General features: G+C 46.0%; 1 protein-coding gene and 1 pseudogene across 1 annotated transcript in view; both read right to left on the reverse strand.

Moving 5' to 3' along the window:
- Positions 1-23,117, reverse strand: part of LOC144752108 (nicotinamide N-methyltransferase-like) — a 193,568-nt gene that overhangs the window by 99,386 nt on the left and 71,065 nt on the right. The gene's annotated exons all lie outside the window — the stretch shown is intronic.
- Positions 8,191-8,318, reverse strand: LOC144752311 (U4 spliceosomal RNA; annotated as a pseudogene).

Genomic DNA, 23,117 nt, shown 5'->3' on the forward strand with positions numbered 1-23,117 from the left:
CTATACACAATCCCTAGAGAGTTCCACAAGATCATAAAACATAGATACAAACAATAGAAATATTTAATTACCAAATATTAATCCAACACAGCGCAAAGCCTCCTGTTTTGAGCAGCATAAGGTTGGCTTCAGAGACTGGCATGTATCCTGGCCCTTCGGCCAACCTCCTCATGAGGCCAGTGCCACACATCACCAGCCTGTGGTTATGCACTGTGGCCAACCCACCACATACAACTAACCCCATGCAGCACACAGTCTTTGGCCATGTGCAGTGGTAGGTTGATCACAAGGTCTTGTCTGCAACCAGTCTCTGTGTCCAACTCGCTAAAGGCAGCCAAAGGCAGCCAACCCGCACCCCCCCTCCACCGGCCACTTTTGACCCTGGGCACCCCGGCAACATATTTAATAGGTAAGGGGCACAAACCCCTTTCCCCTCAGATGATTTTATCCCCAGGGACCCCATCCCCCAGGGTCCAACCACATATGTCAAGAGAAGGGGGGGGCACAGGTTATTCTCATGCAACTTCTATGATTTTTTTACACATTGCCAGATTATGCTTGTTACTTCCTCTTTCTATGTGTGCTGCAGTCTGAGGAATATGCCACTGTTGATTGTTTTTGTGCAAGAAAGCATCCCTTTCTTCCAAAAACCGCCCTTTATGCAACACCGGCACCCGTGCACCATGGTGAAAGTGTGCCTAGGCAGCCAAAATGACACCAGCAAAAGGGACTATAGCAGAAATTCTTTTAAATATGGCACATTCCTGCTTTTTCCCTATCACGCAACCCAGCAAATTGGCATGTTGCACCGTATGACTTTTTTTTATAAAAACGCCCATAAGTGGTTAAGGGGCCATTGCTCACTGAGACCCTGGAACCAACCTACACATGAATGATGTGGCCCAAGAAATCTGACACCCTTCTTAAGTGGCACATATTCCATTTCAGAGAGGACCTGTCTGGGCAATTCAGGCTGGATTTTTCATATTGAAGCAGTACCAAGACTCATTTGCATATGGCTGGGACTGGAGTGATCTAAGGTGGCGGGGGTTAGTATACTAACAATGGGTCAGAATACTACCCTGAGTGATTGCCAGAGGTTAGACAAACTGCAAGAATCCCTCTCATATTTTTTTGTATCTGATTTCTTTATAGCGCCTGCAATCTTTTCGGAGAGCTTCGTCTATTGCTCAGTGTCCACAGATGCCCGTGCATGTCAGAATCTGCACAGCATCACACACACCGGTGACCGCGGAGTATAACAAATCTAAAAAATGAGTTAAACATGAGGTCAATATTTGTCCCCACTGCCAGGTTTTACCTGACAATGGAAAACAGAAAATGGACCTTGTACATTGGGCCAGCAGGGATAGTTTATCTAAATTTTTGAGCTACTTTACAATCCTATTTTTTAATACCCAAATACCTAAAATTGTAGGAGTACATTCTACTAGTAGTACATTTACGTTTGTGAACAGTGCCACAGTATCCAATGTAACGAAAATTGTAAACTTTAAAATGTAAATATGCAACAATGGAAATTCCACAGCCATCTACCAAAATGTTGTGCACAGATGTACTTTTGAAAGCAGCCCATGCACTATTCGTACTTGGGGCAAGATAATGGGTATGGAGGCTACATTCTGTGTCTAATGTGATGTTGATTCTAGTTTACATAATCTATGGTAGAATATCTGCAGCTGTATTATCATGGAACAGTGAGATATAAAAGATTCATAAAAAGAACTAGGGAAATATATCTGTATATTCCATTCATGAAGCAGCATGATTTTATCGTCAGAGGATTTTATTGGGATTAGATCTGTACAATTCATCCCATCTCAGTCACTGGTGCATTCTATATACTGAGTTGCAGAAACAGCCTCCTGTGTTTTATTCCAGTTTTCTAGTTTTGAAATGTACATAATTTGTGCAATGTCAGTGAAAATAAGTGGCATTATTGACATTCATCTTGCTTTTAAATGCACAATGTACAAGACATTATGGATAGATTGTAAATATTAATATACTTTACAATGTACTTTTCATCATCTATGTGCTTTTCAGATTTTACATTTGTTCATTCTGTCAACTGTCTATTCCTGATTTTGATTTCATTAACCACAAAAATGTGAAATACATTTATTATTCATTCTTGTCTTTAAATAACCAGAACAGATGAAACAATTAATGCACCGGAAGAAAGAAGCTCTCATAATAATGTTCAGAATTCAATGCATAAACATAGAGCATATACAGTAATAGTTCTCTACATCTTCAGCTTGGAAAACAGGAGTTATAGGAAACATACCTGAGGTGAATATGTTGTTGAAAGAAGGTAACATCTGAATAACTGAATCATTAAGGAAGGCAGAATCATTTGCAGTAAATGTTTCCAGCACCATAGGTGCATCCAAGTGTCGTTCGTGGAGCTCTTTCAGCTCAGAAAATGATGCCATTTTCAAGTATTCAAAGTTTCAAACTCTACTTCTTCTGTTTGTGCAGCTATACTTATAATAAATCATCTAAATTGCAAATGATCGATGAACAGAAGTCAGTTTGATCTGTGTGCGCTCCAAACCTCATCCAAATTCTATTCTTCTTTGATGTCAGCTGAGTGAAGCTTAGAAATATTTAGCATTCTGTTTGCAAAGCATAATGTTGTGAAGTGTGTCACATGCACCATCACCTTAATTGAAACAGATATGCTTAAAGTACCTTGAACGTCTCACCGAGGTTCTACATGCCGCCAATATCTCCTACCTTATATAAGTCGACGATACACAAATCTACATAAACATCTCTTCCCCTGTGAAATTTTCTCCCTGAATGAGGCCTTGAAGCTGACAGTCCACTGGCTCACCACCAACCAGCTTAAACTCAACGCAAATAAAACTGAATTTCTTCTGATCTCTCCACCCAAACCCAATCCAGACATCCAGGAATGGATCAAGACCATCTCAGCACTAAACTACCCTCCTCGGCGAAATCCCTTGGAATAACCCTGGACGGCAGCCTGAACATGCGTGGCCATATAAACTTGATGGCCAAAATGGATAGATTCCACCTGAGGTACCTAAGAAACCTAAAGCCCTTCATGATGTGTCCGACCTTAATACGGCAGTACAGACACTAGTCATTTCCAGATTAGAATATGGATGCTCTACTCTTGCCGGTCTACCCAAGAAATCCCTGGCCCCATTAAAAGCCTGCCACAACACCGCCTCCAGACTACTAACCGACTCAAAGCAATATGACCACATCTCTCCCCACCTCAAAGCGCTGAACTGGCTTCGCCTAGAGGCCAGAATTGAATTGAAACTGGCCTGCATTACTCACAAAGCTCTTGATAACAACTCCCTAATATTTCTTGCACAAAAACTCGTGATATCAGGAGGACCCAGAAACTCCCGAACTGCCAAAAACCTACTGCTGCAACCTGCATGTTTCTGGAAGAAAAAAAACTACAATCAGGCCATCACTGGGGCTGCGCCAATGATTTGGAACTCTCTCGCCTAATGAAGACGTTATATTAAAATCTTTCTCTGGACGATACCTATTCCTGCACTCCTGGGCATTCTCCAAAGAGTTGAGACTATGTGCCTTCTTGTACAATGTATCTACCTGTCCTTCCCACATGTAGCCGGGACTTTAGACTGCGTGTTTTCTTGCATTATGTATCCACTATTTTACCCAATTGATCCCTCCCTTCCCATCGCTTTGTATACCACCCTTAATACAGTAAAGTGCTCTGATACCCTCATAGGTCTGGTTCGCACTCTATAAAACTATAAAATAATATATAAGGGAAGACAAGTGCAGAAAGAGACAACAGGGGTGCAGAAATGAGGTGCAGACGGAGGCAACAGACTTGCATAAAAAGGGAAGAGAGGTGCAGAAAAGGCAGGAAGAGTGCAAAAAGAGGAACAAGTGGTACATAAAGGGAAAAGAGGGTGCAGAAAGAAGCAAGACAGGTGCAGAAAGAAGCATGGAAAGTGCAGAATGACCCCTCCCCACCTTTTTTTCTGTTTTTTTTTCTTCCTTTCTTCTTCACTCCCTTTTTTTTCTCAACGCAGAGGTAAATATTTGTATGGAATTTATGAACATTTTGAAGATCTAAAGGATTGTGTGTCAGGCAGGTTGTATAAAGACAAAATTATGTTAGGCCATCAGGGAAACTTTTTTGTTATATATATGCTCAGGGTGATTGTATGAAATCAATACTTAATTAGGTTATCAGGTACTTTATTAGCATATTAGATATATAGGGGAGGCCCTGGGAGAGGTTAGCTATCCACCACCGGGACCGTTGGTCCTAAAGCCTCAATACAGGAGGGGCTTGAGGGGTGAAGTCTCTTTACTGACTGCACTACGGGTAGAGGAGGGGGGATGGTGGGTCAGGATAAGGGGGATAGGGATGGAGTTAAAATAGAAAATGCAGTTCATAGTAAATTGAAGATGAGGATGAGCGTATGGATGTCAGGAGATAAGGTCATAAAATGGAGAGACGTACATCAGTTTTTGATGGGGGATAAACGGGTCCAGGGTAATTTAAGGTTGTGTTCATTTAATGTGGGTTGTTGCTGAGCTTCTGGTGATGCAATCTGACTTGTCCACCACAAACCGCGGAGTAGCCATTTTAGCAAAGAATGGGTTTCAAAGCACTGGTAGAATAGCGGTTGACAACCAGGGCCACTGGGTGGTTATTGAATGTGCTAGGGGGGAATTTGTATTTATTATATGCTCTGTATTTGGGTCTAACTTTGACGAAGCCACAGTGTTAGAGGGTCTTAATCTGGAATTAGCGCCATGGCCTACCCCGCTGATCTTGTGTGATGCTTTCAACATCCACTTGGATAGTCAAGACCTTCAAAATGGTGGAAATACTATACAGGCAGAAAACCTAGAGTTTTCAAGGCATTACAGCACTTGGTGGAGGATCATGGTCTGAAAGGTGCATGGTCTACATTGCAGATATCAGACCCGGGAATTATGTTTTATTCTTATCCTCACAACAAATTGGTTAGGCTACATTACTTCTATGCACCATCAGATCTATTAACGGATGCCAGAATACAAGTCTACCCAAGAATCACATCAGATCATGGCCCATTAATGATAGACATCCCGACTAGATGTAATAGTAATTCTTCCTCACAAAGATCTAATTCATTTGACTTTAAGCTTTTAAAAGAGTCTAATTTTATAAACCACATGAATGATTGCATTCAGCAATTTTTAGAAGTCAACCATAAGTCGACGTACAACCATATGTCTGGGATGCCCTAAAAGCAGGGTTTAGGGGAGAGACTCTGAGCTATGCGCTTTATAAACAGAAACAACTCAGAGCTGAGGTTCAAGATTTTGATGGGAGGATTAGGTTGCCAGAGGTAGAACTGATAGCGAATGGAGGAGATACTGCCCCTTTACAATCAGAAGGAGCACGATGCAAAGCCAGAATTAACCTTCATTGGAGCTGAGAAATTGCTATTAAATTTAACTTGTTTAAGAGAAAAAGATACAAATTCAGTGAAGCTACTGGGCGGTGTTTGGCACACAGGCTAAGGTCTAAAGAGGCTTCACAGAGAATCCAAAATATTGTGGATAGACAGGGTAAATTAGTGGAAACCTCACAGGAAATATTTGAAGTATTTAACTTTTTCTTTAAAACATTATATACCAAAGACAATCAGGGGGAAGAGGATATTGAGACATTCTTCAAGGACGTAGAGGATGTAAAACTGGGGCAAGTAGAGGCATATATTTTGGAAGAACCCATTACCATGGAAGAATAAGTAGAGGCAATAAATAATCTGAACAGTGGAAAAGCAACGGGTCCAGACAAGCTGCCTCTGGAAGTCTATAGAACATTCTTCCAGGAGCTAAAATTTGAATTACTGACTACCCTACAACAAGCACAGGTGGGGACAGTTCTCCCATCATGGGAGGAAGCAAATATTATTGTTTAAAAAAAAGTAGCATAGCTCCCAGGGTTGTATTGGCACATTTCCCTAGTAAACACCAGTGGGAAGATATATACAAAAATGTTAGCCACTTGCCTAGTGAATCTTATTACCCCACTTGTATCATTAAAACAACATGTGTTTTTACCTATTTTGGCTACCGTGAATCACATTGACAGGGTAGTAGCATTGCTGGACAAAGCTTATGTACAGCGCACTACCTTAGGTTTAGTATTATTAGACGCCGAGAAGGCATTCAACCGTGTGTCATGGAGCTTTCTCTGGGGGACATTACAAGCCATGGGGTTTGGACCTGGCTTTATTCTCGAATCTGCATTAATGGGTTAGAATCAGCTCCGGTGTATATATCAAGAGGCAAGTTAGAACCATCCAGGGGACAGCTACAGCAACTGCAATCATGCTGTATGAGATTTGTACGGACCCAAGGGAAACCACGAAGAGCAATGCACTTTATGTCACCGCCTCAAGAGAAAGAGGGGTGGGCTGTACCTAATTTTACATTTTATTATTATGCATGTATTTTGCAAAACATCTGGATAATACTCACTGGAGAAGATATTGATAACTCCACAGAATACCCCTTCATATATCAGATGATATTGGGGCAGGAGTAAGGTATTGTTTGTTTAGAAAGCTGGAGTATAAATATTACAAAAGTACGCATTTTAAGGTAGTAGGAGGTGCCTATAAGGTATGAGGAGTAGTACGGAACAAATTACAAATCGCGGGGGGCTGCTTTTACACCCCATTAAAAACACCCATTTTACTACCTGCGGTTTTCACTGAGTTGCTCAGAAATGGAATAGATAAGGGAGTTACATGTATAGGCAAAAATGTATAAGGACGAAGGTCTGCTTTCCTTTCAGATATTAGTTGATAAATATAAACTCCTCCAAACAGATTTTTATTAAATTCCTCCAGATGCGGGACTTCTTGATGAAAAAATAAAGGACAATAGAGCCATACGTGTTAGTCGAGCCTATTAGACGGAAGCAACAGATTGGTGGGATCTATAGCTGCTTATTAGATACGCAGAGAGAATATCTGGAGGCCCAAAATATAAGATGGAGAAATAGATTTGGAGACATACACATGAACAATCAATTGATACAGCAGAGAAAATTTTAATATCAACCCATCTAAGAACACAACATTTTAGAATTATATTTGATCTATATCATACCTCTGCGAAGATGATGAAATAGGGGGCTTAATGATGGGAAATGTTTTAGATGTGGTGCAGATGTGGCTAACATTATACATATTGTTTATACATGTAGGAAGTTGATTCAACTTTTGGACCACATAGAGAAGTTCCTCTCGGAAATTACGGGAGATAAAATTAATATCACACCATCCATTATGTTAATGGGCATAGGGGAAGAAATAATTGAAGGACATCCAGCTTTTGAATTCAGTTTTTTGATTTTTATAGCAGTGGCAGTAGTCCGTCTATGTATAACCTCCTTGTATCTTTTTTTCAAAGTTCTGTAGAAATATTGGTGTTAAGAACCCACAATGTCCCTGATGTTCTAGAGTTTCAGTCTTGATTGCATCAAAGCCTGGTGGCTCTAAAGAAGATGCCAGAATGGGAGAGCTGCTTGTTGGTGGCAGTGTATTTGGACTGGGACAAACTGCTCGCATTTTCTGAGAATTGGAGCAGTGGAGGCCCCTGGCGATTCTGATAAATCACTTGCATATTTATGTTCATTTCCCGGCCATGGGCAGTATTGGGACCGGCGTCTCCCAATTTGAGTGCTCTGGTCTTTTATTGCAGAGGAGTGAATATTGTGAGATCCCTCCAAACGGGGGATTGTTCCATTGCTGGATTTAGTCCTTTCTGGTAAGTCAGGATGGGGGAATTCTTAACATTAGAATGGTGTTTGCATAACAATTGAGTGATGAGGCCTGGTTTTGGTGTCTTTAAAAATTACTTTGAGTCAGGGACTGCATTTCGTGATCGCTTTAAGATTCTGTGTGAAATCGTTTCCTTGATGTAGGGAAGCTGTTTTTTTGTGGGCATCCAGTGATTGAGGTCCAGCTGTCAGTGACTATATCTTACCCCAGTAGTCTTTGCCCTCCTCCTCCTTGGGGATAGCCGATCACCAGGAGGGGTGGCTGTGGCAAGCCAACAAACCACCTCTCCACAGAGGGCCAAAAGTAGTCAGGAGACCCGGGGCTATAGCCAACCTGCTCTGGAGGTTAGCCTCTGGGGAGCCCGTGGATCAACTATTTTCAAGTTGACATGCTAGGGTCTTGGGTAAAGTTTTCAATAGGCAATAATCGCGCCTCTGATGGACCTCATTGGCTACAATACTGCCACTGCACAAAGATGTTTTGCACATCTGTACTTTCATTGTGACATACGTACTCTTTATCTCCAAATGTTGTTTTTTTTTGTCCTATATACTGGGCTTTGTGCTAGTCTTTAGCAATCACATAGGTGTGGCTGCGTACACACTCACAGTCTGTTTATTAACCCAGAAACATGTTTGAATGGTGTGAGTGAGGTGTTTCTTGTCCTCATCTCATCATACACATGTGAATGGCTGTGTGGAGCATCATGTGTGACTGCTTAGCTTTGTGCCTACACAGATCATGTATTTTGTGCATTTACTCCACAGTCAGATGAAATGACAAACTATGCTTTCTACCATTTTGTGATAGACTACTTTAATGAACTGAGTTTGTTTGCCTAGTCTCTATTTGTGAGACTTACACTCCTCCTCCCACCCAGCCCAACTAGACCACCAGGAAGAGTGTCATCCAGACACTGCTGATAAGTGTACTTGCAAGATGGTTGTCACTGGTGGCTGGTGTTTTTGGCTCAAAGGGAAATTTGATAGTTGTGATAGGTGAAGAGATCAGTCCCCAGTGTCAGCCATCTTTCTAGTACACTTCCCTTCACTGGCAGGTACCTGTACAGATTTCTTTCTTCTATTGTAGAACTTGGTGATGTAATTGAATTACATCACTGAGTATTTCTAATTTTATTTATGTGATTTGTAAAGCGCGCTGTAACCCTGCAGGCATCCTGGCGCTGAGAGAAAGGTTCAACGGAACAACAGTCAGTCGTGAGAGCATGAGGAGGGTGTGTTGACAGGAGTCTGTTACTATTGCCCCTGAGGGGTTATACCCTTGGAAAGAGCCAGTTCTTGATTTTTTTCCGGAACAGCAGCAATTCGCTGATATTCCTGATTTCCATTGGAAGGCTATTCCAGAGGCGGGCTGCTGCTACGCTAAACGCTCTACCGCCCTGGGTCTTTTTCTTATCCTAGTTATTCTGACAAGACTGGTAGAAGAGGAGAGGAGGGCCCGTGTGGGCTCATACCACTGGAACTTGCCCTGAAGTGGCTTAGGGCCCTGACCATGCACTGCTTTGAATACGGTGCATAGGGATTTGAATAGGATCCTCTGAGGCACTGGGAGCCAGTGCAAGTCAGCCAACGCTTGAGTTGTTGAGGATCGGTGGGTTCGTGAGAGTGCCAACTAATCTGCTGCCGCCTGGATACTCTGTAGCCTGTTAATCAGATATCCAGGTGATTCCAGTAACAAGACCTTTACAGTAGTCCTGGTGACTAAGAATGGTTCTCCTGACTACAGTTGTTCTTGCCTGTACCGGTAGCAAAGGTAGCAGCTTTCAGGGACCTCGCATTAAAGTAAAGCAACTGCCCACCAGTTTGTTAATGTGTGTCTCCAGATTTAGATTTTCATTAAAGCTGACCCCCAGATTCCGCACCGTATTCACTGGTGTCAGTGGTCCATCCGAGACTGGGGGCCAAAAGTCTGCAGGCAGGCTTCTGGCGACTCTCCCCACCTTGCATTGTAGGATCTCCATTTTTCCGCTGTTGAACTGGAGCGAGTTTCCCTTCAGCCATGTCGCCATTTCATGCATACAGGCATGGAAGCCTACATAAGGTGTGTGTCGTCAGCGTAGTTAATCACGCTGATGTCATGAGCTTTAATGATACCCAACAGGGGTTGCATGTAGGCATTAAACAATATGGGACTGATGGATGATCCCTGTGGAACCCCATGTGGACCTCTGGCAAATTCAGATTGGTATGGAGGGAGTACCACTGCCTGCCATCTGCCGGACAAATACAATCGCATCCAGTTAAGCGCCATTCCTTTCACTCCAAAGGTCTCCAGCCTTGTCAGCAGAATGTCAGGGTTTACCATATAGAACGCGGCGGACAGGTCCAGCAGTATTAGAATTGCTGACTCACCCCTGTCCGCCCTCATTCGTAGGTTGTCCAATATCATCACAAATGCTGACTCAGTCCCATGGGCTGGTCTCTTCCCAAAATGTTCTAGGAAAAAGAGTCAGTTGAAGAAGCTTGAGGTCGCTGTACAACTATAAAGATGTACTCATGAATAAATACCTTTTACCTACTAACCACTATAAGCGTGGTTACTATAATTTTTGGCAACAAGGTTCTGCGCAGGGTGTAGGTTACTGCGGGGCGTACTACTTCTTAGCACGCTGGGTCGTACTAGTGGATCTGTGAGGGGCGTCACGTTCTACGGCAGACGGGTGCAGCACTAGACTTCAGGTACCACGGTACGGGGAGGCCTTTCTTGAGGTGCAACACGGGTCTTGGTGTGCAGGAGGGCAAAGCGAGACAGTCGGGTACGTGACGACGTATGGACCGTCCGAGGCTATGGAATGCGCTCCGTGCAGATTCCGGCGGGAGAAGGTGAGAGGTGCACAACGCGCTCCGTTAGCGGCGAGGTGACAGGAGAGCAGGCAGCCCGGCTCTGAAGCGGAGAGCGACTCAGGGATGAGCGGGCTCTCTACGGCGGGGCGACCAGGCTCCGAGCTGTCACGACCTGGGAGGGGGCGAAGGTACCCGAGTCACAACTCCGGCGAGGGAATAAGAACTAAGGCCCAACAGCAGACGGGCACCAGCAGATAGAACCCAATGGTCCTGGGGTTCCGTTCAGGGGGCAAGCTCTCAATCAAGCCCTTGGAGATCGTTTCAGGCACAAGTCTACAAAGTCCTTTCTGGTCCTTTTCTCTCCGTTCTCAGCAAGGCACCACTGTAGGCCAGTCTTACAGGATTCAGACCGGTTTCCGTCCTTCAGCTTCTCTTGGTCCTTCTAGTCAGGCAGAGGTTCGTCGTGGTCAAAACTGGATCTGATTTGTAAGGAGCGGGCTCCTATATTTATACTGAGATTCTTTTGTCTTTGCAGGCCAGGGGGCCTGAGCCTAGTTCAACCCGGTTCTGGAGTACTCTGTTTACAGGAAGCTGCCATCTTCTTTCAGAGTGCGGGCAGGGACATCAGACGCTCCGCAGGGGGGTGGAGCCAGCCTTGTGGTGGTGGAGCACAACCCTACTCAGAGTCAAGGACTACTCCGCCCACCCATCCTGGTGCAAGCACCCTATTCACCACCTGGGGGTTCCAACTGTCCCCGGGAATCTCCCAGCCCTGTCACTCACACAAACCCAGACAACAGATACACATCCTGGCAGAGGCGGGCTAAATAGTTAGGCGCGCAAAGGCTATCTTTCTAAAAGTATCATTTGCAAACACAGGATATTAAAATAAACCTTACTAAAGGAAGTATTTTATTATTCTGAGTTATTATGCCCCGCAGGCATGAACGGCACCTCGCCCCGTGAGCTGCATCGACCCCAGATCGCCGCAACCCTCCACAGTCCTGCTCCTCCACCTCGTACCTCGAGGGAGACCTGAGCCGGAGAGATCCTCTGGAGAGCTGTCGGCCTCGTTCGGAGTCCGCCCTCACCAGCCGCGCCTGAATCGCCTCGGACTTCCACAAGCAAGGTACACTTGAACTCTGTCTCGAGTTCACATCGGATCCAGGGTCCGCAACGTTATTATTTCCCTGTCATCGTACCTTGTTGAACAACAAACATTTAAAGACTAAAGCTTGCCTAAGTATCATCTGTTGGCCTCGAGTCGTTACATGTATATGGCCTTGTGATAATCCTGCTTGAATCTATCTTTCATATAAAGTATACGTATTTTTGATACAACTACACGACTGGTGTCCATTTGTGGTGGGTCAGTGGGTTTACTGTGTGTGATCATAAATGCTTAACTTAATATCGCCCTGAGGATTAGCCTTGTCTGCTCGCGCCACACTGCCTAGAGGGTGAGCAGGGGTTATTCGAAGGAGTAGTTCCCTTGACCTGACGTGGAGCTGGGGGTCCCTGCTTGTCACAAGCGCATACCTGTGCCAACCAGAGACCTCCGGTTCCAACATTGGTGGCAGAGGTGGGATTTCGGATTTGCATTTGTGATTTATATACAGTGAATTACTGATCACCACGTAGTGAGAGCAGACCAAGTAACGAGCCACAGATTACGTCCTTGCCGAGAGATCTCCAATATCCGAAACCATGCCTGGTTCACTCCCCGTGAGAGCACTCTCTGTTATCTCTGGATTCAACGAAGTTGACTGGGAAGGGCTTGGGCAAAAGAAGGGTGACCAGTTGAAAGCCCTGTGCGAAAAGTTCCGAGTCTCCCAAGCGGGCTGCAAAACCCGAGCCCAGCGCATCAAGGCATTCACAGCTTGGAAAGAGTCGAGAGATCCGGAAAATCGGGGGGTAGTGGATCCACCCGAGAGTCTGATCGAAGTGCCAGGAGGTCTCTCGTCAGAAGAGCTGGCGGACAGGGCCGCAACCAGAGTGCATGAAGTGGAGATGGCCAGATTGAAAGGACAGATGGCAATGGAAGAAAAACGGCTCCAGCTGGAGCATGAGATACGACTCAAAGAATTGGAGCTGAAAGCAAAGAGCTTGGACGCAGCTCCTGGTGGCAGCACAACGCCAGCCCAGGTAGAGTCAAGGGTCTACGTACCGAAAGATGTGGTGAAGGAGTATTTTAAGGGGGATGACATAGGGCAGTGGTTCCGGGCCTACGAGGTAGCCATGTCCTCCCACGGGGTCCCTGAGAAAGACTGGGGAGCAGGGTTGTGGGGACGGTTCCTGATCGAGGGGCGGGATACCCTGCTAGATCTTCCCTCTGAAGAGTCCAACTCCTACCCGCGCATGAAAGATGGCCCATCGCCTGTTTTAGGTGTGGCGAACTGGGTCACATTGCCTCTGACCCTAAGTGTCGCTTGTTCGTAAAACCCGCACCCACTGGTGCTCCACCCCGGCAACTAGCTAATGTAAACTTTGGGGAGGAAGTAGCCGTCCAACTGGGTGGGGATCCCGTTCAGATGACCCTAGTCTCGCTAGGAGACAGTGAGATGGTCCCCGAAAACTACCTGCCCAATAACACTAAAAAATATGCGCAGGTAGTGACCATCAACGGTAAGAAGGCGGAGGCTCTTCGAGATACAGGAGCCAGTGTGACTGCAGTGAGGCAGCACCTGGTGTCTCAAGAGCAGGTAGTATCGCATGCCTACTGTAGGGTTGTCAATGCTGACAATTCTGAGAGCCAATGTCCGACCGCTCAGTGGGGGGGGGTCTCTGGTACTCTGCAAGTCGCTGTGAGGACCTCCATGCCTGTAGATTGTCTGCTAGGGAACGATTTGGAGAACTCCCCTTGGGGAAAGGTGGAGAAAACGACTAATCTGCGCATGGTGGGTCTACCCGACTGGGCGTGCGTGACCACATGGTCCATGGCAGCCAGTAGGGGTGTTGAAGAGGTCCTGGAGCCTGAGGGAGAGGCCCAGGAACCGGCCTTAGAGAGAAGGCGTAGGGGGCGCGGACAGCCGGATCCCGAAGTTCCCACGGCCCAGGAGGAAGCAGACCTTGAGGGGGATGCCCTGGAGCCTACCGGGGGAACAGATCGCCGAACTGGGAGACCTGCCTGAGCTGACCCATTGGCAGCAGGAAGGGGGTCCCTCCAGGGAGGAATTCTGCCGAGAGCAGAGAGAGTGCCCTTCTCTCGTAGGGATGCGGCAGCAGGCTGCAGACCAGGCCAATGGTGTTCAGTCCGGAAAACACTTGGTATACTGGGGGAACGATCTCCTGTATTCAGAGTCTAAGGCTGCTGAACTTGGGTCAGCCCGTGTGCTGGTGGTACCCCAGAAGTTCAGAGCCTTCCTACTGGGTTTGGCTCACGATGTGCCGTTAGCAGGACATCTGGGGATGGACAAGACCTATGACAGGCTTGTCACCCACTTTTATTGGCCCCAGATGCACCGGAGCTCAGATGCTCACTGTAGGACATGCCCGACTTGCCAAGCCAGTGGTAAGTGTGGAGGGAAGAACAAGGCTCCCTTCCAACCATTCCCTGTCGTCAGTACCCCATTCCAACGAGTGGGAATTGACATTGTGGGGCCCCTTGACCCCAAGACAGCCATGGGCAACAGGTTCATCCTGTTCTTGGTGGACCATGCCACCCGGTACCATGAAGCCATCCCTCTGAGGACAGTGACGGCCCCCATGGTGGGACGAGCACTGATGGGAATTTTCTCTCGAGTAGGATTCCTTCTAGAGGTGGTGTCTGACAGAGGTACCAATTTCATATCGAAATATATGAAGTCCCTTTGGCAAGAGTGTGGTGTAACGTACAAGTTCACCACCCCTTACCATCCCCAAGGAAACGGGTTGGTTGAGAGATTCAACCGAACCTTGAAAGGTATGATCATGGGCCTAGAAGGACCAATGAGGCGTAAGTGGGACGTCCTCTTGCTATGCCTACTGTTTGCGTACCGAGAGGTGCCACAGAAGTCGCTCGGGTTCAGTCCCTTCGAGCTTCTGTACGGTCACCCGGTCCGAGGACCTCTGAGTCTGGTTTGGGAAGGCTGGGAGCAGTCTCCCAGGAAATCTCCCCAGAATGTATATAGCTACATGCTGGCCTTCTGAAACCAGACCAGGCGCTTCAGGAAACTTGCTGAGGCAAACCTGGAAGCCAGCCAGGAAGAGATGAAGCGGTGGTACGACCAGAATGCCACTCTGGTGGAGCTTCAACCTGGACAAAAGGTGTGGGTCTTGGCCCCGGTGGAGCCCTGTGAACTTCAGGATAAGTGGACGGGTCCATTTGAGGCTGTGGAGCGCAAGAGTCCTGTCACCTACCTGGTGAACTTGCAAACTCCCAGGAACCCTTTGAGGGTCCTACATGTTAACCGCCTTAAGCCCCACTTGCAGAGGTCCGAAGTGGGCATGCTGTTGGCAACCGATGACGGAATGGAGGAGGAGACCGAGCCTCTTCCGGACCTCTTGGTGGCCTCTGAGCGAGACGGGTCAGCGGATGGAGTTAACCTCTCACCCTCCCTGACCCCTGAACAGCAGAGTGATTGCTGCCAGCTGCTGGGGCAATTTTCTGACTTGTTCTCCCTGGTTCCTGGTGTCACAGATTGGTGCGTCCATGATGTGGACACGGGAGACAGCTTGCTGGTGAAGCACAAGGCTTACCGTGTGACTGACAGGGTACAAGCCTGCATCAAAGAGGAAGTCTCGAAGATGTTTGCTCTTGGGGTGATTGAGTCCTCCAGCAGTCCTTGGGCCAGCCCAGTGGTCTTGGTCCTGAAGGCTGCGACGCCGGGAGCCACACCCGAACTACGGTTCTGTGTGGACTATCGAGGACTCAATTCGGTCACGAAGACTGACGCGCACCCCATCCCCAGAGCTGACAAGCTCATCGATCGGTTGGGGACTGCCCGGTACCTCAGTACGTTTAACTTAACGTCTGGGTACTGGCAGATCGCCTTAACTGACGGGGCCAAGGAGAGGTCCGTGTTTTCAACCCCAGATGGGCACTACCAATTCCGGGTTATGCCCTTTGGGATGAAAAACACCCCTGTCACCTTCCAGAGGTTGGTCAACCGGGTGTTGGTTGGACTGGACGCGTTCAGTGCCGCCTACCTGGACGACATCGCAGTGTTCAGCAGTACGTGGGAGGAACACTTGTGACACCTATGGGAAGTGTTGGCGGCTCTGTGCAAGGCAGGCTTCACGGTCAAGGCAAGCAAGTGTCAGATCGGGCAGGGTTCAGTGGTGTATTTGGGACACCAAGTTGGGAGCGGCCAGGTGGCGCCCCTTCAACCCAAAATCCAAACCATCCTGGCTTGGGAAGCCCCCAAGACCCAAACGGAGGTGAGGGCCTTCCTCGGACTCACCGGGTATTACAGGAGGTTCATCAAGGGATACGGCACCATTGTTGCCCCCTTGACCGAGCTGACTTCGAAGAAGCAGCCCTGGAAGGTGATCTGGACTGACGCCTGTCAGGTAGCATTCGACACCCTGAAGACGACCATGTGCACGGCGCCCGTGCTCCTGGCTCCTGATTTCTCCAAAGAGTTCTTAGTGCAGACAGATGCTTCAGAGCATGGGATTGGGGCTGTCCTCTCACAGACGACTGAGGAGGGATGGGATCACCCTGTGGCCTTCATCAGTCGGAGGTTACTTCCACGGGAACAGAAGTGGAGTGCGATTGAGCGAGAAGCTTTTGCTGTGGTCTGGGCCCTGAAGAAGCTAAGACCCTACTTGTTTGGGTCTCACTTCCGAGTTCAGATGGACCAAAGGCCCCTCAGATGGTTGATGCAACTGAGGGGTGAGAACCCGAAACTGTTGAGGTGGTCCATTTCTCTATGAGGACATGCCACACTCTAGGCTTGTCCTTCCTTACGCTTCAATGCACCCTGCACGTAGGCCTACCCTAGGGGTGACTGATATGGAGGTTAGGGAAGGTTCAGGGACTGGCAAGTGTGGGCACTTGCACAGTCAGCGTGACAGTACGGGACTGTACGCGGGGTCTGCAATGGCAGACCCGAGTCATGTCTTACGAGGCCGCTTCTGTGGGTGGCGCAACCAGGGCTGCAGGCCCACTAGCAGCATTTGTTTCTACAAGCCCCGGCACTCCTCGTGCACGTTACTGGGGACTGACAGTAGACCAAATAAGCCAATCGTGGAAATCAATTGTACATACACTTTACATTGGGAGCACTTGCACAGCGGCACGGATTGGCCGTGGCGCAGTGCCCTGAGCATCGAACACCAGCAAAATATCTGAGGCACATCAGCAAAAAGTAGAAGGGAGACTCACGCCAAGGTGCCAAGTCTAAAAGCCAGTATTTTAGGACTGGTTTAGTACCTTTGTGACTTTGAGCACCTTTAAAAAAAAAATTCAGTCAGAGGGTTTTTTTGTTTAATTTTCTCCTGCTGGATCTCTTGGCGGCATTTGATTCGGGCAACCATAAGATTCTGGTTGACCGTATGCAGAGTCTGGAGATCAAGGACACAGCATTAGATCTCCTCCAATCCTTCCTCGACTTTGAGCCCAACATTGTTCAATCTTTATATCATACCACTGGTCACACTTATCAAAAATTCTGTCTTCTCCCTGACAGCATATGCTAATGATACCCAAATTGTGGTATCACTAGTGAATACAAAATCAATTCTGGCTCTGCATTTCGGACCTGCATGTGCAATGTGAGCAAGTGGATGTACAACAATTGTCTCAAACTGAATGCCACAAAATCAGAGGCCATCATCTTTGGCAATAACCCTTCATTCTGGAAGCTGGCATGGTGGCCGCCTGAGCTGGGCCCACTCCTTGAACCCATAAATAAAGCAAAAAATCTTGGCTTTCTGTTCGATAACCAGTTGAAGCTCAATGACCGAGTGAACAAACTCACATTTGCCTCATACTGCTCTCTAAGGCTTGTAAAAAAGATTGAAAAATTCCTTCCCCCTGAGCTTTTGAAAACCGTGATCTTTGCACTGTTACTCACAAGGACCGACTACTGCAACAGACTCGATCTCATCCTTACTACAGGCCCTCTGAAGAGGCTGCAGATGCTGCAGAATGTAGCAGCACGGTTCCTCTTCAAAATTCAAAAATACGAATCTGCGAGAGGAGCCATCGGGACCCTCCACTGGCAACCGGTCAGACAACGTTGCAGGGTCAAGGCCCTTTGTCTGGCCTATAAATCACTGCACGGTCTAGGGCCCATCCATTTCAAGTAGAAACTTAAATGGTTTTATCCCAGGAGTGACTCTTCATTTGTGTTCTGCCAGGAACTTGACTGTCCCCCCATTTAGGAGGACCACTTTGGGTGCCTCTATAGTGCCAATACGCCCTTGAGCATGAGTTTGCGCTTTACAAATCATATTCATATTCCTATCATACATCTCTCTCAGATGACTTATGTGGGTAGTAGTGCATGGAGAATAACAAGACTCTCCTTTCAGATCTCTTGCTCTCTCTCAGATGATGGGTGAGGGGAAAGACTTGCCTCTCCTATTGGACCTCGGGCTCAGATGACGGGTGTGAATAGTAGGGTGTGTTAAGAGAGACCAGCCTCACTGCTCAATCCTTCCCGCAGCTGATGGGAGTGTGCAGTAGTAAGTGGAAATGGACTATCCTCAATGCTAACATCCCTCTCGTTGATAATAGATGTGCATAGTAGGGTGTAGGGAGAGACTGCACTCTACTCACCACTCTCACCAAGCAGATGGGCGTAAATAGTAGATTCTGATAAACACCATCTCGAGTAAGACTCCTTACCACAGTAACACGTGTGCATACCAGAGCATATTCATACATCACCTACTCCTTTCTCCTGCTCAGGTTCCTGCAGGAGTCTCGTGAGATTGTAACTCTAGTTTGTATTAACAATCTAATCATCACTGAACTTATCTCTTAAGCTTCTTCTCAAAAACAAGGATCACAATATGCATCCCTACTAATAGGGTGCATTGAAAACTCATCTACTCCTTTTTACTATACACAATCCCTAGAGAGTTCCACAAGATCATAAAACATAGATAAAAACAATAGAAATATTTAATTACCAAATATTAATCCAACACAGCGCAAAGCCTCCTGTTTTGAGCAGCATAAGGTTGGCTTCAGAGACTGGCATGTATCCTGGCCCTTCGGCCAACCTCCTCATGAGGCCAGTGCCACACATCACCAGCCTGCGGTCATGCACTGTGGCCGACCCACCATATACAACTAACCCCATGCAGCACCCAGTCTTTGGCCATGTGCAGTGGTAGGTTGGTCACAAGGCCTGGTCTGCAACCAGTCTCTGTGTCCAACTCGCTAAAGGCAGCCAAAGGCAGCCAACCCGCACCCCCCCTCCACGGGCCACTTTTGACCCTGGGCACCCCGGCAACATATTTAATAGGTAAGGGGCACAAACCCCCTTCCCCTCAGATGATTTTATCCCCAGGGACCCCATCCCCCAGGGTCCAACCACATATGTCAAGAGAAGGGGGGCACAGGTTATTCTCATGCAACTTCTATGATTTTTTTAAACATTCCCAGATTATGCTTGTTACTTCCTCTTTCTATGTGCGCTGCATTCTGAAGAATATGCCACTGTTGATTGTTTTTGTGCAAGAAAGCATCGCTTCCTTCTAAAAACCGCCCTTTATGCAACACCGGCACCCTTGCACCATGGTGAAAGTGTGCCTAGGCAGCCAAAATGACACCAGCAAAAGGGACTATAGCAGAAATTCTTTTAAATATGGCACATTCCTGCTTTTTCCCTATCACGCAACCCAGCAAATTGGCATGTTGCACTATATGACTTTTTTTTATAAAAACGCCCCTGAATGGTTAAGGGGCCATTGCTCACTGAGACCCTGGAACCAACCTACACATGAATGATGTGGCCCAAGAAATCTGACACCCTTCTTAGGTGGCACATATTCCATTTCAGAGAGGACCTGTCTGGGCAATTCAGGCTGGACTTTTCATATTGAAGCTCTACCAAGACTAATTTGCATATGACTGGGACTGGAGTGATCTCAGGTTGAATGGTTGGTATACTAACAATGGGTCAGAATACTACACTGAGTTACTTTACACTCCTTTTTTTTATACCCAAATACCTAAAATTGTAGGAGTACATTCTACTAGTAGTACATTTACGTTTGTGAACAGTGCCACAGTATCCAATGTAACGAAAATTGTAAACTTTAAAATGTAAATATGCAACAATGGAAATTCCACTGCCATCTACCAAAATGTGGTGCACAGATGTACTTTTGATTGCAGCCCAGGCACTATTCATACTTGGGGCAAGCTGATGGGTATGGAGGCTACATTCTGTGTCTAATGTGATGTTGATTCTAGTTTACATAATCTATGGTAGAATATCTGCAGCTGTATTATCATGGAACAGTGAGATATAAAAGATTCATAAAAAGAACTAGGGAAATATATCTGTATATTCCATTCATGAAGGAGCATGATTTTATCGTCAGAGGATTTTATTGGGATTAGATCTGTACAATTCGTCCCATCTCAGTCACTGGTGCATTCTATATACTGAGTTGCAGAAACAGCCTCCTGTGTTTTATTCCAGTTTTCTAGTTTTGAAATGTACATAATTTGTGCAATGTCAGTGAAAATAGGAGGCATTATTGACATTTATCTTGCTTTTCAATGCACAATGTACAAGACATTATGGATAGATTGTAAATATTAATATACTTTACAATGTACTTTTCATCATCTATGTGCTTTTCAGATTTTACATTTGTTCATTCTGTCAACTGTCTATTCCTGCTTTTGATTTCATTAACAACAAAAATGTGAAATACATTTATTATTCATTCTTGTCTTTAAATAACCAGACCCGATGAAACAATTAATGCACCGAAAGAAAGAAGCTCTCATAACAATTCTCAGAATTCAATGCATAAACATAGAGCATATACAGTGATATTTCACCACATCTTCAGCTTGGAAAACAGGAGTTATAGGAAACATACCTGAGGTGAATATGTTGTTGAAAGAAGGTAACATCTGAATAACTGAATCATTGAGGAAGGCAGAATCATTTGCAGTATATGTTTCCAGCATTAAAGCTGCATCCAAGTATCGTTCATGGAGCTGTTTCAGCTCAGAAAATGATGCCATTTTCAAGTATTCAAAGTTTCAAACTCTACTTCTTCTGTTTGTGCAGCTATACTTATAATAAATCATCTAAATTGCAAATGATCGATGAACAGAAGTCAGTTTGATTTGTGTGCGCTCCAAACCTCATCCAAATTCTATTCTTCTTTGATGTCAGCTGAGTGAAGCTTAGAAATATTTAGCATTCTGTTTGCAAAGCATAATGTTGTGAAGTGTGTCACATGCACCATCACCTTAATTGAAACAGATATGCTTAAAGTACCTTGAACGTCTCACCGAGGTTCTAAATGCCGCCAATATCTCCTACCTTATATACGCCGATGATACACAAATCTACATAAACATCTCTTCCCCTGTGAAATTTTCTCCCTGAATGAGGCCTTGAAGCTAACAGTCCACTGGCTCACCACCAACCAGCTTAAACTCAACGCAAATAAAACTGAATTTCTTCTGATCTCTCCACCCAAACCCAATCCAGACATCCAGGAATGGATCAAGACCATCTCAGCACTAAACTACCCTCCTCGGCGAAATCCCTTGGAATAACCCTGGACGGCAGCCTGAACAATCGTGGCCATATAAACTCGATGGCCAAAATGGATAGATTCCACCTGAGTTACCTAAGAAACCTAAAGCCCTTCATGATGTGTCCGACCTTTATACGGCAGTACAGACACTAGTCATTTCCAGATTAGAATATGGATGCTCTACTCTTGCCGGTCTACCCAAGAAATCTCTGGCCCCATTAAAAGCCTGCCACAACATCGCCTCCAGACTACTAACCGACTCAAAGCAAAATTACCACATCTCTCCCCACCTCAAAGCGCTGAACTGGCTTCGCCTAGAGGCCAGAATCGAATTGAAACTGGCCTGCATTACTCACAAAGCTCTTTATAACAACTCCCCAATATTTCTTGCACAAAAACTCGTGATATCAGGAGGACCCAGAAACTCCCGAACTGCCAAAAACCTACTGCTGCAACCTGCATGTTTCTGAAAGAAAAAAAACTACAATCAGGCCATCACTGGGGCTGCGCCAATGATTTGGAACTCTCTCGCCTAATGAACACGTTATATTAAATCCTTTCTCTGGACGATACCTATTCCTGCACTCCTGGGCATTCTCCAAAGAGTTGAGACTATGTGCCTTCTTGTACAATGTATCTACCTGTTTTAATTTCCTTCCCACATGTAGCTGGGACTTTAGACTGCGTGTTTTCTTGCATTATGTATCCACTATTTTACCCAATTGATCCCTCCCTTCCCATCGCTTTGTATACCACCCTTAATACAGTAAAGTGCTCTGATACCCTCATAGGTCTGGTTCGCACTCTATAAAACTATAAAATAATATATAAGGGAAGACAAGTGCAGAAAGAGACAACAGGGGTGCAGAAATGAGGTGCAGACGGAGGCAACAGACTTGCATAAAAAGGGAAGAAATGTGCAGAAAAGGCAGGAAGAGTGCAAAAAGAGGAACAAGTGGTACATAAAGGGAAAAGAGGGTGCAGAAAGAAGCAAGACAGGTGCAGAAAGAAGCATGGAAAGTGCAGAATGACCCCTCCCCACCTTTTTTTCTGTTTTTTTTTCTTCCTTTCTTCTTCACTCCCTTTTTTTTCTCAACGCAGAGGTAAATATTTGTATGGAATTTATGAACATTTTGAAGATCTAAAGGATTGTGTGTCAGGCAGGTTGTATAAAGACAAAATTATGTTAGGCCATCAGGGAAACTTTTTTGATATATACTTGCTCAAGGTGATTGTATGAAATCAATACTTAATTAGGTTATCAGGTACTTTATTAGCATATTAGATATATAGGGGAGGCCCTGGGAGAGGTTAGCTATCCACCACCGGGACCGTTGGTCCTAAAGCCTCAATACAGGAGGGGCTTGAGGGGTGGAGTCTGGTTACTGACTGCACTACGGGTAGAGGAGGGGGGATGGTGGGTCAGGATAAGGGGGATAGGGATGGAGTTAAAATAGAAAATGCAGTTCATAGTAAATTGAAGATGAGGATGAGCGTATGGATGTCAGGAGATAAGGTCATAAAATGGAGAGGTACATCAGTTTTTGATGGGGGATAAACGGGTCCAGGGTAATTTAAGGTTATGTTCATTTAATGTGGGTTGTTGCTGAGCTTCTGGTGATGCAATCTGACTTGTCCACCACAAACCGCGGAGTAGCCATTTTAGCAAAGAATGGGTTTCAAAGCACTGGTAGAATAGCGGTTGACAAGCAGGGCCGCTGGGTGGTTATTGAATGTGCTGGGGGGGAATTTGTATTTATTATATGCTCTGTATTTGGGTCTAACTTTGACGAAGCCTCAGTGTTAG

This window comes from Lissotriton helveticus, chromosome 4_2 (genome assembly GCF_964261635.1).
Source record: "Lissotriton helveticus chromosome 4_2, aLisHel1.1, whole genome shotgun sequence".
NCBI lineage: Eukaryota > Metazoa > Chordata > Amphibia > Caudata > Salamandridae > Lissotriton > Lissotriton helveticus.